The sequence below is a fragment of the Cebus imitator genome, unplaced genomic scaffold, assembly GCF_001604975.1.
Source record: "Cebus imitator isolate Cc_AM_T3 unplaced genomic scaffold, Cebus_imitator-1.0 Scaffold13, whole genome shotgun sequence".
Classification (NCBI taxonomy): Eukaryota; Metazoa; Chordata; class Mammalia; order Primates; family Cebidae; genus Cebus; species Cebus imitator.
Genome location: NW_016107328.1, coordinates 3,310,746 through 3,328,234, shown reverse-complemented (window position 1 = coordinate 3,328,234; position 17,489 = coordinate 3,310,746).

Below are 17,489 nucleotides of genomic sequence, written 5' to 3'. Positions count from 1 at the left end.
CCCAAACACCGTGTTGGCTGGACCCAGAGGGAAGGCCTGTGGACTCTACACCAGGCACCATACTGGGCACCAGGGAAGCAGCACTGGGTGAGGTACACAGGCCACTGCCCACATAGAGGCCGCATACCCAGGTGATCAGCACTGTGTGCCCATTGAACAGAAAGAGAAACTGAGTGCTGTCAGATTATGCAGTTTGCTCCAGAAGCACGTAAGCAGCAATAGTGAGGTCTTCTGTACTGTCTTTGTACACACAGCGACTGATAAGTAGAAATACCCATAAATTCAGTCAAGAGTCAGTCTTTAGGCCTGGGTCAATCTAACAGCCAAGTGACCCTCTCATTCTCTGAGACCCCAAGACCATAGACCGCAGGGCAGGCCCTGCCATCCCCTGGCTTACAAACCCCAGAATTTGATCTTTTGCAGTTTCCCAGATCTGTGTTCCTTCATTTACTCATCCATGAAATCACTATTCATCGATCCATATATCCATCCACCCATCCATCTACCCATCCATCCACCCATTCACTCACCATCCGTCCATCATCTATCCATTCTTGTATCTGCATATTTATTTTCCCAATTCATTCTGCTTTCACTTGTTTTTGCTATTTATGCTTTCTGTTCCTTTTCCTCTTTCCTCTCTGCCCCCTCTCTTCCTCTTTCCATTCCCCCTTCCTTCCTGTAAACACTTAACTGAACATGGGTCAGACATGCAGCACAGGGTATACACGGGTGAGTGACGCCTTGTTTCTGTCCCCAAATGGGTCATGATCTGTTGAGAGTATTGACGGTATATCCAAATAATTATAATATATGTGGGGCACATGTATATTTTATGTATGAAATCTGTACCTGTCATTTGAACTGTACAGAGAAAGCCGAAATCAGGAGGAGAGAAACCTCTGGCTAGAGGCTTGGGGAAACCCATGTAAAGAAGAAATACTGGGCATAAGAAGACCTAAAAGCACTCACAGCAGCAGGAAACTTGTATAAAGAGAGGAGTCAATCGTAATCCCTGACACAATTGTGAATGCCAGAATCTTAAATGCTGGAATCCCAAAGTATCAAAATCCCAAAAATGTAATTCTGAAAAAAAATTAAAAAATTATTTTAAAGACACTTATTTACATTTTTAGGAGATTTTATTCAGGTGTGGTAGCTCGTGCCTGTAATCCCAGCACTCTGGAAAACTGAAGTGGGAGGATCACTTGAGGCCAGAAGCTCAGAACCAGCTTGGGCAACAGAGAGAGACCTTATTTCTACAAAAAAATTAAAATAAATTAAAGGAGATTTATTTGAGAAACATAAAAACATGCCAGAACACTTCATAGGCCACTTTACACAATAAAATAAGTAATCAAAACATACATATATTCGCAAGCATAAACAGGTATATGAATCACAGTCTGGCGGCATAAGGGTTATGAGCAGATGAGACATATTTGTAAAGAAATCAGTAAAAAAGCAAAATGTAAAAATGCCCATTATTATGGTTGGTAACTATGCACCCAGCTTTATAACTGTGGTCATCTGAAATATTATAATGAACAACCTGTCTTCTGATAACAGCAATCAAAAACTACAATGGGTCGCTGCTGCACAGGCAGTTGTCCAGAGCTGAGAACTGGAGAAATTTTATCTTTCATAAATGTGCATGTTCAAAAAGAAAACCTCTTCATTTACTGAGGAAGCTTCGAGGTTTATATGTTCAGAACTGGGGAGGCCAATGGTGTAACTTGCATCCTGAGCCTAAAATCCTTAGGACCAGTGGGACCGCTGATGTAAGTCATGGAGTTCAAAGGCCAGTGAGCCTGGAGTTCTGATATCCAAGACAGCAGAGGAAAAATTCATTCCAGCTCTGAAAGAGATCAATTACCCTCTGTATTTCTTCCCTCCAGGCTCCTACCAACGCTGAGGGCAGATCTTTCTCACCTAGTCCGCTAAGGCTCACATGTCAATCTCTGGAAATATCCTCACAGACACACCCCAAAGAAGGCTTTACCAGGTTTCTAGATATTCCTTAATCCAGTCAGGTTGGCACCTAAACTTAAGTCCACCCCTTGTCAACTTGTCACCCATACCCATCTCCTTACACCACACTTAATTTCCAAACAAAGACAGTAACAAGGCAATAGTTCCACCTAACACCAGGCAGTTACCTTGTGATTGTGATTTTTGGTCTTCTGGATGTTAAGAATTTTAGATGTTAGGGATTTAGGCATTAGAGATTTTGATCCTTTGGAATTTCAACCTTCAGGATCATGATGTTTGGAATTATGACAGAAACCCAATAAAGAGAAGTCATCTGTCCCCAACTCTGCCTTGGGTTTTAATACCAAATCTCTGTGCCTGTCATTCCCCCAGGCAATGTCCATTCCGTGAGGACATGGGCCATTGCTGGCTTGTTCCCCAGCTGTACTCAGCGCCAAGCACACTGTTCGACAGCTGACAGTGAGCTTTTCATCTTTCCTCTCATTCTTCACTTGTGCCTACTTTTCTCACAGAAGTAGAGTTGAGCCCACATGGGCAGAATGTTCAGATTCTTAAGTCAATCAACTCAGCAACTGGAAACCGTGCTTTCATCAGATGTCACCTCTCCAGGCTGTTATGCTGGGAAATGTGGAAGTACAGAGACAATTAGGCTGTCTCCCCACTTCTGTTCTTTCTTCCAGCATGGCCAGTCCACCCATCCATTCATCTAATCCTGCAATCGTGACTTCATTCATCCATCGCTTATTGTGTCTCCTTCACAGAAGCCCTTGGAGATCCCACTTCCCGGAGGATGAAGTCCTCTTTGTCCTGACACCCCCTCCTTTCGAAGTGGAACCTCTATTTTACTACTCCTCTGATGTACCCTAAGCCCCAGCTGCCCTCGCCACATCCCATCTCCAAACCCTCCCCAGGAACAGCCTCCTACCTGGACTCTCAGATGCCAACCCTCTCCACACCATGCTCCTTCCCTGAGGTAGCTATAGGAAATATTCTAGAAGATCTGACCTTAGCCTCCTGTTGACATCTTTCCATGATTCCCACAACTCTCAGAGGGATGCCCCAATCCTTCATAGGAGTTTTGGGATCTGGACCCTTTGTAGCTCTCTTGTCTACCCTCTTCCCAGAGTGTCCTCCACAGCCAGGCTGAACTCCTTTGGCCCCAAGATCAAGGGGCATTTTTTCTCACCCTGGGCCACCTACTCTTCCTTCTGCCTGGAAAGCCACAATTGCTTTCTCCACCTAACTTGATTCTATGCTTCAAGTCTCAGCTTCCTTCATCTGCAAACTCTCACCCATCTCTGGCTTCATACTCCACAGCTACCCCTGGCTGAGTCAGGGTCTTTCCTGTATTCTTATAAAACTTGGGCTTGCCTCAACTGCAATTCTATGGCATAGGATTGAAATTGACTATTTGCTTATATATTAATGTCCTTGGGTGCCAAGACCATAATTATTTGACCACTGTAATCCCAGATCCTTCCAGCGTCTGGCCCATAGTAGGTGCTAAGTGAACTGTGTATGATAAATGGGAGATTCACCATCAACATTATAGAAAGGTAGACTGGAATAGAGTTGAGGAGTGAATTCTGAGCCACTTTCCAGCCATGGAATTTATGGCAGATGATTTGATTTCTCTGCGCCTCTGTTCTCTTGCATATAAAATGGAGCTAAAAGAAGGAAAGTTATGTTTTTGTTTCATGATGAAGATTAATGAATGCATACAAGTAAGGTGCTTTAAATGACACCTGGTACATACAAACAGCTTGGTAAATGCTACTTTGTATTGTGAATGTGCACATTCTTTCCTCTACCTAAATTTTAGTCCCCTCATATCCCCCTACCCAGAGACAAGACTCCTATTCATCCTTTATATGCCTTTTGTGGCCCTTCCATGACCTTGGTCCACCCCAATCTGGCATATGGAGAAGTTGTGTGTGGACCTGCTAAGATCCCCCAAGGCCCTGGAGTGGCTGGGACCTGAGTTTGTCCCTTTGTTCATGTTTGCATCCCTTCCATACCAGCATAGACAGTTGGGTCTGCTGACACCTCTTGAAGTTAAATTGACTCACTTTATGCTGACACTAGTGAGAGAGTAGACACTAGAGAGGCAAGTGTCTGGACTGGTGCTGAGGGACAAGAGGACATCATGTGGCTTCATCACAGTGACATCAGCATCTTATCTGTGACATGGAAGCTGGACATAGAGTTGGGAAGAACTTTGAAGGCATCCAGCACTCAATGACCCTAACCCCAGAGAACATCACTGCACAGAGAAACTAGGGAGAGATCACAGCCATGTCCAAAAGTCCCAGATGGTGCTGGCAGGAAAAGTCTCCAAGCCTCAGATGATGTCTGCCTCTTAGACCTTCTAGGTGCTCAAAACTCAAGAGCCCTTGGCCAAATTCAGTTTATGTCAGATTCCACATCAGAATGTGACTGTGTTTGCAGGTAAGATCTTTACAGATGCAGTTACATAAAGCGAGGTCGTGTGGGCGGGCCCCCATCCAATATAACTGGTGTCATTATAAGAAGAGGTTAGAACACAGACACGTGCAGAGGGGAGACCACGTGAAGATACAGAGCAGAGACAGCCATCTCGAAGGCAAGAGAGGAGCCTCAGGAGAAACCAATTCCTGCCAACACCTTTACTTTGGACTTCGAGCCTCCAGGACTGTGAGAAAATAAATTTCTGTTGTTTAAGCCAACAAAGTCTGTGGTACTTCACTGCGACAGCCCTAGCCAACTAACGCGCCATGGAATCTCTCTGAGCCTCAGCTTATTTCCCTGATTTCCTGTTTTCTCAGCTGTAAAATGGGTGTCATAATACCTGACATTGTAAGATTATTTTGAAAATAGAATGAATCATAAACTTAAAGTGCCTGGAACATGGGAGATTTCCCCCAGATTTCAGTTCCTTTCCCTTTCTTTTCTGTGACCAATTTCTAATTTGTTCTTTTCCATTGCTGAATAGTATTCCATGGCATGGCTGTGCTAAAGTTTCTTTAAACATTTACCCACTGAAGGGCATCTTGGTTGCTTCCAGCGTTTGGTTATACAGTTAAAGCTGCAATGAATGATCCTATAAATGCTCCTGTGCAGACATAAGTTCTCCTTCCTTCCTCTTCTTTCTCCCTTGTCTTCTTTCCCCATCTCCTCCTTCCTATTCTTCATTTTCTTTCTCTTCTTCCTCTTCCTCCTCCCTCTCCTCTTTTTTCTCCTCTTTTATCGTCCTCCTTTTCCTCTTCCTTCTTTTCTCCTTCTCTTTCCCCTCCTCTTCTGCCCCTCCTCCTTTTCCTTCTCTGAAGTTTGTTGCGCTGTCCTGGATGCAGAGGAGTGAGGCTACCTGAATTTTCCAGTCTACAGCTTGTTATCATCCATCCAGCACTCACCTGTTTGTTCCTGTGTTGCCCTTCCACCCCGGTCCCTCTCCAAACCTCCCCTTCACAGCCATAGGCAGCGTCTCTAACATGTGTCGTCCCTGTACATGCACATGTACATTGCAGGATGAGGTACATCTGATTCTAATTTACATCATTGCTGGGGGCTGGAGGCCTCCTGCCCATTTTACTTATTTTGTTCAGCTCTGGGTGTCAATTCATTCCCTGTTGTTCTATGCACATCCTCTTGCTTTGAATGGCTGCATTTACTCCTCCTTCCTCCAAATCAGACACCTAGGCTGCCTCCTTATCACTGCAGGCAATACCTGGATAAGTATTGTCCCACATGTCCTTTTATGATCCTTGGGAAAATGTCTCAGGGGCATATACACAGAAGGTGTTCCCAGGCCACAGGGCACATGCTTGCTTGATTTTATTAAGCAATGCTAGATTGTTCTGCAGAAGGGCTGCCCAGCCTACATTGGGAGGAGGTGTGTCGCCGTGCAGACTTCCCATGTTTATTGAGTCGTCTCCAGGAAGCAGGGGGGTGGGAGGGTGTGGCTTTAATAAAGCAATGACACCCAGCCTTTGGTCCCATGCATCCAGCAGTTGACAGACAAGACCACCCATGGAAGTACCACATTCCCCATCCAGAGCTTGGGAGAACTGGACCTATAATAGAATATCATGTGCCTAGAATGTTGTTCTCACTAGAGCAAGGACGTGAACCAGTAGGACATCTATAGATACACATATACATTCAGAAATAGAGAGAGACAGAGATAGAGACAGATACAGATTTATATATAATTGACTTCCATGATTATGAGGGCTTGCAAGTCCAAAATCCATAGGCAGATCTGCAGACTGTAGACCCTCAGGCAGGAGTGGATACTGAAGTCCACAGATGTAATATTTTTCCACCTAAATGTGGAATAGGGAAAACCTGTCTACTTGGGCCTGCTGCTAAAGACAGGCCAATAGGCACTCTATGCTGGGCCCTTTCTTAGCCCTCCACCACATTCATCTAGGATATTCTGGCCCTCATTAATGAAATCTCAAGCTTCTTCTCAATCCTTTGCTATCCCTCTCCTCCTCCGTCTATCTCCCCATCCCTGTGCTATCCAGTCAGAGCACAATGTTGGAGACTACAGATGCTGAAGAGTGGACCCAGAATGACCTCCCAGGCTTCTAATCCTAGCTTCTTGTCTATTAGCTGGGTGTCCTTGGGCAAGTTATGTAACCCCTCTGTGCTTCACATCTCTTGTCTGCCAAGCAAGGATGATAGCAAAAGAACCTACATTATAAGGTTGTTCTAAAATTAGATGGCTTATCACATCAATGGGACATAGAACAGGGTTGGCCTGTGGTAAGTTCTAGGTAACTAGGAGTTAATATTACTATTTAGGACGAGAACAAGGATTAGTCTTCACTTCTACAGGTAAAAAGGGATGAAGAGTGAGGAAACCAGCAGGATTCAGTGTGGGAAGGTAAGACAGCAGGAGCATCTAGGCGGGTGAGCAGCACATAGTGGACATGGAAAAATGCCATGAACTAACACATTAACAATTCTCAGAAAGTGTTGAGAAAGGGCGCTTGCCTCTGTCTCTGGGGTCTCTGAAGGTGAGTTGGATTGTATGTGCTAATTCGGCTGAGGTTGAGAATGACAACAACCAGAACCCCCTTCTCTGTGTCATTGCAAAATTATGTGTCCAAAAGTGAAACTTGAATGATTTTAGAAGGACAGAAGTAAGGAGGAAGCGATCACTCTAGAATATGGACATGATTACTTTAACTTCTACCTGGGTCAAGAACCGAGAACATGCAAAGCATGAAAGGTCCTGGCCCAGCTCTCTAGAATATTTTAGTAGTGATAAATAATCTAAGTACTTTCGGGTCCGTTGGTTGCTCTCCAGTACACTGGAGAACTTAGGGAAAGAAACTGCTCTTCGGACTTTAAGTTCCCAGCTCAAAATCTGAATACTGAACCACAAAGTTTCTACTGTGGTCCTGAAAGAAATCCTTGTCTTCTGTAGCCAAAGGATTGACATTTATGAAAGCCAAACACAACACCGAGTCCCAGCATGGCTGAATTATAACGCAAGTTGAATTCACAAATTTGCAAGGAAGGAGGAATTGGGAGAGTGGAACCCTCACTATTGAGATGGGAACATACGGATGGATTCCAAATGAATTTGAGGACCTGGAACTCCTGAATTCTGTGAGCTTTCTTTCCCGTTGAAAGCACTTCCTCCCAATCTGAGAAGCTGAGTTCTCCATGTTCATAGAACCTATTATGAAACATCCTAAGATAGCTGCCTTTTGAGGGAGCCAGTCCTTCCAAAGATCCACCCCACTGCCTTTGATTGCACCTAGACTTATCACCAGATGCAATCTCCAGCAGCACCAGGGGATACAATACATTACCTACAAAATGTTGCTAATTTGCATCAACAGACACTTGGAGTATATGAATTTAAATAATCTATAAGAATGTTGGAACAGGGTAAAAGGAACATGATGTTGGCACCGGCCATATCCACTGACATGGGCTCCCTAGCTAGAGATTCTGGATTTAATGCATCAATCAGCTCAAGCAGCTGGGAGTAGTTCTAACAGTTTCTTTGGTAAATCACTGAAACCTGGACCCCAAAGTGGCCACTGTGGAATAAAACGGAGATGCAGTGCTTCCTTGGTGTTCCATAACGGACTTAGTGAGGTCAGATTACTAGCATGAGTTTTCATACTTTCTGCTCACACACACCTGGGTTACACCCCCAGGAAGGTCCAGAGGACACTCCTTTTCCCAAGCCTTTGGGATACACTGGTGAAGGGAACACGGGCAACCATGAAGGCCTCTGCTGGGGTCATCCTCTGCAGGCTGGTGCTTGCAGTGGGGTGTGCTCCTATTAAATGGGTTCCCTGAATTCACCAAAGATGATAAAGTTCCAGACTGGAATCTGCAAGAGATCAGGAGGGTATGGATACCGAAATGGGAAGCGAAATTAAAATAAAAATTCAGTGGGCTGATTAATGACTGCTCTCTGACTCCACCCCTACTCTCTCCTCCTAGATCTTCACTGCCCCAGTTTCCCATTTGTGTAAGCCCAGATGCTTAAAATTCCCATATGGAATAAGTTTCATAAATAAATTGCCATGTGCAATAAATGGAATCCAGTATCCCTTTACGTTGACCCTTCCTGTCTCATGGAATCCTGAGTGACACAGATGCTTCCTGGAGGACAAAAGCTCTGAGCAGAATCTTGAACGATGTGTAAGAGTTTGCAACAAAGCAAGTGATGAAGGGCATTGTGGGAAGAGTCGGTGCATAGGCAGAGTCTGCTCCTATGGGAACTCTGGATCCGCCAAGCCTTATCTGAGCTGACAGGAGGGAAAAGTGGGCGTGGTGCGACAGGAGACAGGAGGTAGTCAAAGACGGTCTGGGGTATAAGGCTAAGGAAATTCGTTTCTCACATCTAGAAAACCCCAATTTCTTCTGGAGCCCTCCCTAATCTCCCTTTTCTCTGAACCACTCCTGCCTATACAGTATGCATGAGCCATTCAACTACAGAGCTATGTGGCTGCAAAGATACAGAGAGTGGTGGCCTCTTCTTCAGACATGGATGGGATGCTGAGGCCCAGGGGGGCCACTGATTTGCCCAATGCCCCTCAGGAACTATTGAGCAGCTGGGCCGACTCTTCTAATCCTGATTTCCCCAATGGCCAGCCAGGCTCCATCCCTGTATCTGGGGAGGCCCTGAGTTCTACTATGGCCACTGCCCCGAACCTATGCATCCAGACTCAGCAGGTTACTCAGTCATGAGAGAAGCCACTCAGCTCTTCTCAGGGTGGGTACTCTCCTGGGGTGACACCATCCCTGCTGGGTGTAGGTCAGAATGCCTACATGGTGGCAGGGTAGGTGATAAGTGATCAAATTGTGCATTTTAAGGTGGGGAAGACAGGATTTAACAACAGACAAAAAATAAAGGACAGAAGGAGGAGATTAATATGTACTGAGCATCTACTAGGCTTCTAGTATTGTCCTCAGGGTTTTCAAATATGTTGACATAATAGAATGAATGGTGGCTCCAAAAAGATATGGCTACATCTTACCCTCCAGATCCTGCGCATGGGACTTTATTTGGGAAAGGAGTCTTTGCAGATGGGATTAAGTTAAAATTCTTGAGGTGAGATTATCCTGGATTATCTGGGCGGGCTCTAAGTCCAAAGGCAACTGTCCTTATAAGAGACACATTGGGGACAGACAGAGAAGAGGCCATGTGAGGACCGAGTGAGATTAGAGTGATGCAGCCGCAAGCTAAGAACCCCTGGAACTGCCAGGACCTGTGTGAGGCAAGGAAAGGGCTCCTCTAGCGCTCTCGGGGTATGCTGCCCAGCCAACACCCCATTTCTGATTTCAACCCTCAGATCTGTGACAGAGCAAGTTTCTTTTTTTGTTTTTGTTGGTTTTTTGTTTTTGCTTTGTTTAGTTTTTTTTTTTTGAGACGGAGTCTCACTCTTGTCACCCAGGCTGGAGTGCAATGGCAGGATATCTGCTCACTGTTCAAGCTTCTCTGCCTCCCAGGTTCAAGCTTCTCCTGCTTCAGCCTCCTGAGTAACCAGGATTACAGCAAGTTTCTGTTGTTTTAAGCCATGAGGCTATGGGAATCATTATGGTAGCCCCAGGAAACTCATCTAGTTGCCTCATTTCATCCCCACAGCCTCCAGTGGAACATGTCATCAACCCATTTTACAGTTGGGAAATCTGAGGCTCAGAGAAGATAAATAGCTCCCCTGTGATGAAACACTGGCAGGAAGTGGAGTCTGATTCCAGCCCGCCTGCATCCACAGCACATACTCTTCCACTCTGCCATATTTTGCAAAGCAGGCCCCAAGGATGCTCTTCCTCTGACTCACTGGGAGGTGTTTGTTTAAAAGCAAATTTGCAAACCCTTAGCAGACACGCTGACTCAGAACCTCTGGGTCACAGTCCTGGGAATCTGTATGTTTTAAAAGCTTCCAGGTGAATTCCATGCACCAGGGCTTTGGGAATGTCTATTCAGCAATGTGCTGCATTTGATGTGGGCCAGCTGCTAAGCCTTAGGAGCTCAAGAAGGAAGACATTCTCTCATCACGGGACCCACCAGGCCCCCAGGTGGCTCCCTGGGCATGGTTCAGGGGCTGGGGTCACTCTAGGCTCCTGGCACAGGCTGGCTTTGAAACTACCGTTTTGGAGAAAACTCTCCCGTTTTCTCCGCAGGTGCTTTGGAAACACTCAACACCCAGGACAAGCACAATATCACTCTGCTTCCCGTGGCAGAGCTGTATGGCAGCTGCTCGCTGCTTCCCAGCCCGGAATGCCTGCTTCCTGCTTGCTGCCAACCCAAACCAGTGCAGTCTCCAAGCCCCACGTGCACCCAGATCGTCCACCACGCCTGCCAAACACTCCAGCCCACACTCGACTCCTTCTCGGAACGCTTGGAAAGCTCTGGAACCCTGCGTGCTTCTCACTCAGAGAGGCCCAGACCTGGGCAATGGCGCCGCCGTGGTCAGGGATCCAATCCCAGCCCCTGCCTGGCCCTTGACTTTGGACAATGACTTACCTCTGTGAGCCCAAAGGTGAACCCAGAAACACTGTTTATGCCTTTGTAAGATGGGGAGGATGTTAGCACCTGCTTCATCTGTGGGTCTGCACTAATGAATCAAAACCCGTGGTGGGCTTGGTGGAGGCCCCAGCACGTATTCTAGAAGCAGCCAGTGGTGCTCTTGTCACAGGGATCTGAGACACAGAGAGGTGCATGCTTTCTGTAATTTAAAAGTCACAAGAGCCCCGTGAGGTAGACAGCACCATCCTCCCTTTACAAAAAAGGGGGAACAGGTTATTCTTATATTGACCATCTATGGAGCACCTACCGCATGCAAGTCATGGGGCCAGACCACAGGGCACACAGAGATGAAAGGGCGTGATATTGCCACAGTGGCCGGCACAGGAGCCTCACATCCAGCTGGGAATCTACGTGGCTGGAGCTGAAGTCCTGGGGCAACAGGGGTGAAAGCTGGACACAGGGCCCCAGCTGAGTCCCCCACAGCAGAAGAAAGGGCAAGATCCCAAGACTAGAGTGTGAGGCCCCACTGCGTACCAGAACTGGACAGCAGGAGTGGACTCCTCCACTGCAGCCCTGAAAACCCAAACTACCCTGGCTGGAGCAGCCGCGCCAATGAATCCCACGGGCACCATGTCGAGTCGTAGAAGCTAAATGCAGCAGAGCATGGACTGTACACGTCTGTTTGTGAAGTTCAAGAACAGGCAACATGAATCTAGGGTGACAGAAGTCATCGTTGTGATTTGTGGGGATGGGGAGCAATGTGCAGTGAGGGAGTCATGAGGGAAACCCCCTATTTTGAACTGGGTGAGTGGGGCACACGGGGTACTCATAAATCATGTATAAAATTTATCAAGTTGTACACTTAAAATGTGTGCAATTTAATGTAAGCTATTCTTTAATAAATAGTATCCTTTTTTTAGAGACAGGGAGTCACCCGGGCTGGAGCCCAGTGGCGTGATCATAGCCCACTGCAGCCTGGACCTCCTGGGCTCAAGCAATTCTCCTGCCTGAGCCTCCCAAATAGCTAAGGCTACAAGTGCACACCACCACGCCAGGCTAACTTTTTAATTTTTTGTAGAATGTGGTCTTGCCACGTTTCCCAGGCTGGTCTTGAATTCCTGGTCTCAAGCAATTCTTTTGTCTTGACCTAATAAATTCAGTTTTTAAAAGAAGACTAAGCCTAACTACCTGTCTGTTTCAGGGACTGCCCATGGGGCAGTGAGGATCTGCGTCCTAGTCTGAAGGCCTGAGACCCCAGGGATGCTCCAAATCAAGGGCCCCCAGAGACTCTGTAGGTCTGGGGTGGGAAGGGGTCTCTGGGTGTCACACATGTTCCCCGTTGAATACGAGGCTCCTGCCATGAGCCACCAGGGCCAAATAATGCCCTTTCATCTCTACGTGCCCTGTAGTCTGGCCCTGTGCCTTGCATGCATTAGGAAGTCATTGCATTGAGGCTTTTTTGTTTGTTTATGCTTTTATTTATTGAGACAGGGTCTCTCTCTGTCATTCAGGCTAGAGTGCAGTGTCGCAATTTCGGCTCACTACAACCTCTGCCCCCCAGGTGCAAGAAATTCTCCTGCCTCAGCCTCCACACCCATCTAATTTTTGTATATTTAGTAGAGATGGGGTTTCACCATGTTGGCCAGGCTGGTCTCGAACTCTTGGCCTCAAGCGACCCATCCGCCTCGGCCTCCCAAAATGCTGGGATTATAGGCATGAGCTACTGTGCCTAGCCTTCCATTGGGTTTTGAAGTTTAAGTGAGCTGAGTTGCCCCCCACAGAAAGTCCCAGGCTGCCAGGGCCAATCTGGAACAAGTTAAGACCAAGGCACCACTTCTGTCTTTGTCTCATTCTTTCCATCTCTTTGCTCATCTGCACACACCTCAAATTAGTTTTACTCAAGATACCAGCAGAAATACTTACTCTTAGCACATAGAGAGCTGTGGGCTTTTACTGGTAAAGACAGGGATGGAGGTGAGTCGAGGCAACTATGTCCCAGCTCACAGCCATGTTTCAGGGAAACGACTCAGAGGTGGGGGTTGCAATAAAGATGGCCCAGGTTGGGAACGCGGGCTGAGCCCCTGTGACACAAACGCAAAGAAGAAAATAAATAGTAACCATGCTCAGCTTCTGTTATAAGCTAAGCACTAAATTAGTCCCCATTGCAACCTAGGATGCCAATATTATCATTACCTCCATTTTACAGGGAGGAGGACTGAGGCTCAGAGAGGACCGTGGCTTTCTAGGATCTCCCCGCTATCATGTAATGTGGCAAGGGTTTCCTTCTAGTGGAGGCCAGCCTGATGCCAAAGCTCTTGGGGAGGCTTGGGAGACCTCACCTGTGGCCGAGGCTGGGGCTGTGGGTGAGTTTCTCCCCAAGTAAGCTGTGGCTCAGGACCTGAGTGGCAAGAAGGAGAGCCAGTCAGGGGTTTCCTAGTGCCACCAGCCTCCCAGAGTGGACCCAGCTGTTTAAGGTAGGCATAAGAGATACACTTTGGCCCCTCTGGCCTCTAGGCAGGCCCAGTGTTGAGGGTGCCCCTTCAATGGTTCCTCCATTCTTGCCTGGGCCCCAGGAAGAGAGGCGGAGCCTCACTTGGGCCACCATGCCTGCACTGCAGGGAGGTGAAAGTCTAAGAAGAACCCACTCCCACACTCCTCTGCCTTTCCAGAGCAGCCGAATTGATTCAGCAGAAATGTGTTGTGTGCATCTGAGTCATCCGGGAATGGGCACCTTGCCTCCTGTACAGTGCGGGCTCTGTCCATGTTCATGGGACAAATAAATGACAAACAAATAGACTGTGAGTAAATCTGGTGCAGATGGCCCCTGTGGGGGCCTCTGGGGTGCCTGGTCCTGATAAAGCCTGTGGAATCTTCTGTACATCTGGCTGTGGTCAAGGCAGTCTTACTGTTTGGTAGAGGAATGCTCTCGCCTGGCCTATGTTCTTGAGCCCCCTCCACTAGCCCTTCTTTGGAATTTATTTACAGCTGCCCTGGGAGATCTGCTGCAGAACATGCCTGGAAGCCCTGCTCACAGCTGGATGCAGGGACCCCAGGTGCAAAGAGGAGGAAGTGTAAGGCCCCACCACTATGGTTGAATGCAGGCTGGAGCCCAAACAATGTCCCCACCATGGGCTCCCCAGTCCTTGCCATACACAGCAGAAGCATCTACTGTATGGTAGTCTCAAATGTGGGATATGGGAGTGACCCAGGTTGGACCCCACCCTCAAGGTGCAAGGGCAAGTGACAAGAATATGCATCCCAGAGGAGGGGTTTTATTGAGCACGTACTATGTGCTAAGCTGTTTAATAAATCCTTCTAAATCTCTTACTCAGTGCCAGGAGCAGTTAAGAGTGATCAGTACCTCTCTCATCTCCACTCTATAGACAAGTAGAAACTTTATAGACAAGCTCTCTGTTTCCAGAGAGATTATGTGACTTATCCCAGGGCACACAGCAGTAAATAGCAGGAGGTAGAAGTTCATCCCAGGCCTCTGTAGACAGCATTGAACCATCAGCCACATGAGAATGAGATCAGCCAAGGTGGCAACCAACAGACGAGCCCTGAGTCCCAGAAGAATTCCCTAACAGGCCTGAAAGGAGCAGTGGCTGGGTCTGCTGGTGGGAGTTGGGAGGAATTTGAGAGCCCCTTATGGAGGATGGGATGAGGTCACACTGGGGAAACTAAGGCAGCAGTCAGGAGCCACTCACTAGGGAAGGGGCTGCCAGACAGATATGATAAAATAGAACCTAGTGGAAAAGAGGAAAAATGGAAGGAGGCTTTGCAACCACCATTTACGTATATTAACAACTCACAAAGGCTCAGGACTCAGAAGCCTACTCTCTGGCTCAAGTCTGTAGTCAGATGCCTGCTAGTTGTGTGACCTGGAGCCAGTTCCTTTAGCCTTCTGTGCCTTGATTTCCCCAAATATAAGGAGTACATGCTTTGAACACCTACCTCAAAGGTACTTAGCATATGGTATGTACTCTATACGTGATTATTGAATGAACAGCCTCACTGTGTGTTTAGAAGGACACATGCAGACCAATCAACCAAGTTCAAGGATGCAGATCCTGTTGTCAGCGGGGAGCAGAGGAGAGGCATGGGGAATTAGAATCCAGGGAGTATGTGGATAAATTAAGTTCAGAGGAGACTCTGTTCAGAGAGGGACCCTGTGTGGCCTTGGCAGCATGCCATGAACCCTCTACAGCACTGATTCCAATAGATCACCATTGACAATGAAAATAAGTCACCCTGTGTGATGCCCATGGGGCTGATGCCTGGAGAAAGGGCAGATAATCACCTTCAGGCCCTGCAACCCACACACTCCTACCTGGGCTCAGCTGAATGATGCCCACCTCTGTCTTTCATTTACCCCTTGATGCTCCCTCCATAAATGGTTCCTGGAGACCTGAAATGGGCTTTGTGTTCCTCTTGGCACCCTGAGGGAGCAGAGTTTGGCTCTTGAGGAACACCTGAGGACACATTTGTCTTCTCCAAGTATTCCCTCCTTCCTCCCTTCATTCTACAACCCATACATCCCTTCACCACCTCATTCAGCTACTTCTTCATTGGTTCATTTGGTCATTGACTAAAAAATATGTCTCAAATGCCCTCTGCATGCCAGGATCTGTGCTGATGCTGGAGATTCAGTATCGATGGTAAAGGTGGGCCTGGTCTCACCAGTAGACCTCAAAATCTATAAGGGAAATGATCAATACTCAACAAACCAACAGTGACACACAGGGCTAGAACCATGAAGGAGGAAAGCAGGTGACTGAGCTAGATACCAACCTGGAGGGCCTATTTAAATGAAGTGATTAGGACAGGGGAACATCCTTGCACAAGACTGCCCCGGGAAGTCCTGGGAAATGGAACATTGCAAATAGTGCTATGATCTCTCCACACTTAAGTGCATCCATCCCTCTGCCCATCCATCCATCTGCCCATCCATCCATCATCTACCGAATTCATTCATTTCTTATTTATTCATTTATTTGTTTAACACATGAGGAAGCTGGATCTACTTGGGGAAAAAAATGAAGCTGCACAGATCTGAGTTAGATCACAATTTTGCTGCGTACTGGCCAGATGGCAGAGAACTGTTATTCATCTCTCCATGTCTCAGTTTCCTCATCTGTGGAACGGGGATAACAATGTCTAATGGGAGATTGGTTGTGAGAAGGAACCGAGATGAGGACTTAGTGGGATGGTAAGTGGCATCTGGAACACGGCAGCTATTGTTCTGGTCTACTGGCCTGGCTCTTGTGGGGATGGACACACAACAACCCAATCACAGCAGCCGAGGCTGCAGCCCATGTTGGCTCCTCCAATCAAGAAGGTGGGGACACATCAATTATTCCCTTCTGGCCTCCTGAGGACCCTATCTGGTAGACACTGACATCATTTCTTTAAACAAAACTGAGGCATAGAGAGATTGTTGGTTGTCCGAAGCTCCCCAGTAAATAGAAGAGCTGGGGACACCCTAGGCATTTTGCCTCCAAATCCACTATCCTGCCCTGGTCACTGGGCCATTTCTTTTCAGTTTCACTGACACTGAAGAATGGCAGGTGCCCATGAGGCCCACTGGGTCACGTGAAGTTTCACCACTGGGTGGAGTGGTCAGCACTTTGTTCATGTTTTGGGGTATCTGCTTCAATTGCTCGATACAATCATATTTTCTAAAACTTGTTGGAATTCACTTGGGGTGGCTGGCAAAATATTTTGGAAAATATTAGGGAAAGTTATAAATTGTTATTTCAAACCTTTTGGAAGGCTGAAAGGTTTTACTGGGGCAGGCTGAAGGCAGCCGTCTCATTTACATTGGCATAGGAAAGAGATAGAGGCTGGGTATCAATCAGGAAGCTGTGGCAGTGGTCCTCATGGGGAGCACAGGGCTGGACTGGGACAGCCTGTAGGAGACTTCTCATCTCCTTTCTTGCACAAGGAAGGGACTCAGTGGCAGCAAAGCAGCAAGGGTGCAGGTGAGGAACCCCAACCCCCAGGGAGAACAAGCGCCCAGAGATGCGTGGGGACAGCTCCAGCACCAACCAGCCTCTGACGGATAAGCAGAGAAGGGAAACAGCAAATGCGTGGCTTTCATGTGTCATGAAGGTGATGCTGTCACCTGAGCCTCAGAGCTCATTCCTATCATATCCTCAGAGTGAATTCCTATCATTTCTAGATGGGTGAACTGAAAACTGTCCTTCACTTGCCTGGAGAGGGGAGTGCAAGAGGGCAAATGAAAACCAGAAGTAGGGCCGGGCGCGATGGCTCATGCTATAATCCCAGCACTTTGAAAGGCCGAGGCAGGAGGATTACCTAAGGTCAAGAGTTTGAGACCAACCTGGCCAACATGCTAAAACTGTGCCTCTACTAAAAATACAAAAATTAGCCAGGTGTGGTGGCACATGCCTGTAATCCCAGCTACTTGGGAGGCTGAGGCAGGAGAATTGCTTGAACGTGGGAGGTAGAGATCGCAGAGAGCCAAGAGCGCACTACTGCACTCTGGCCTGGC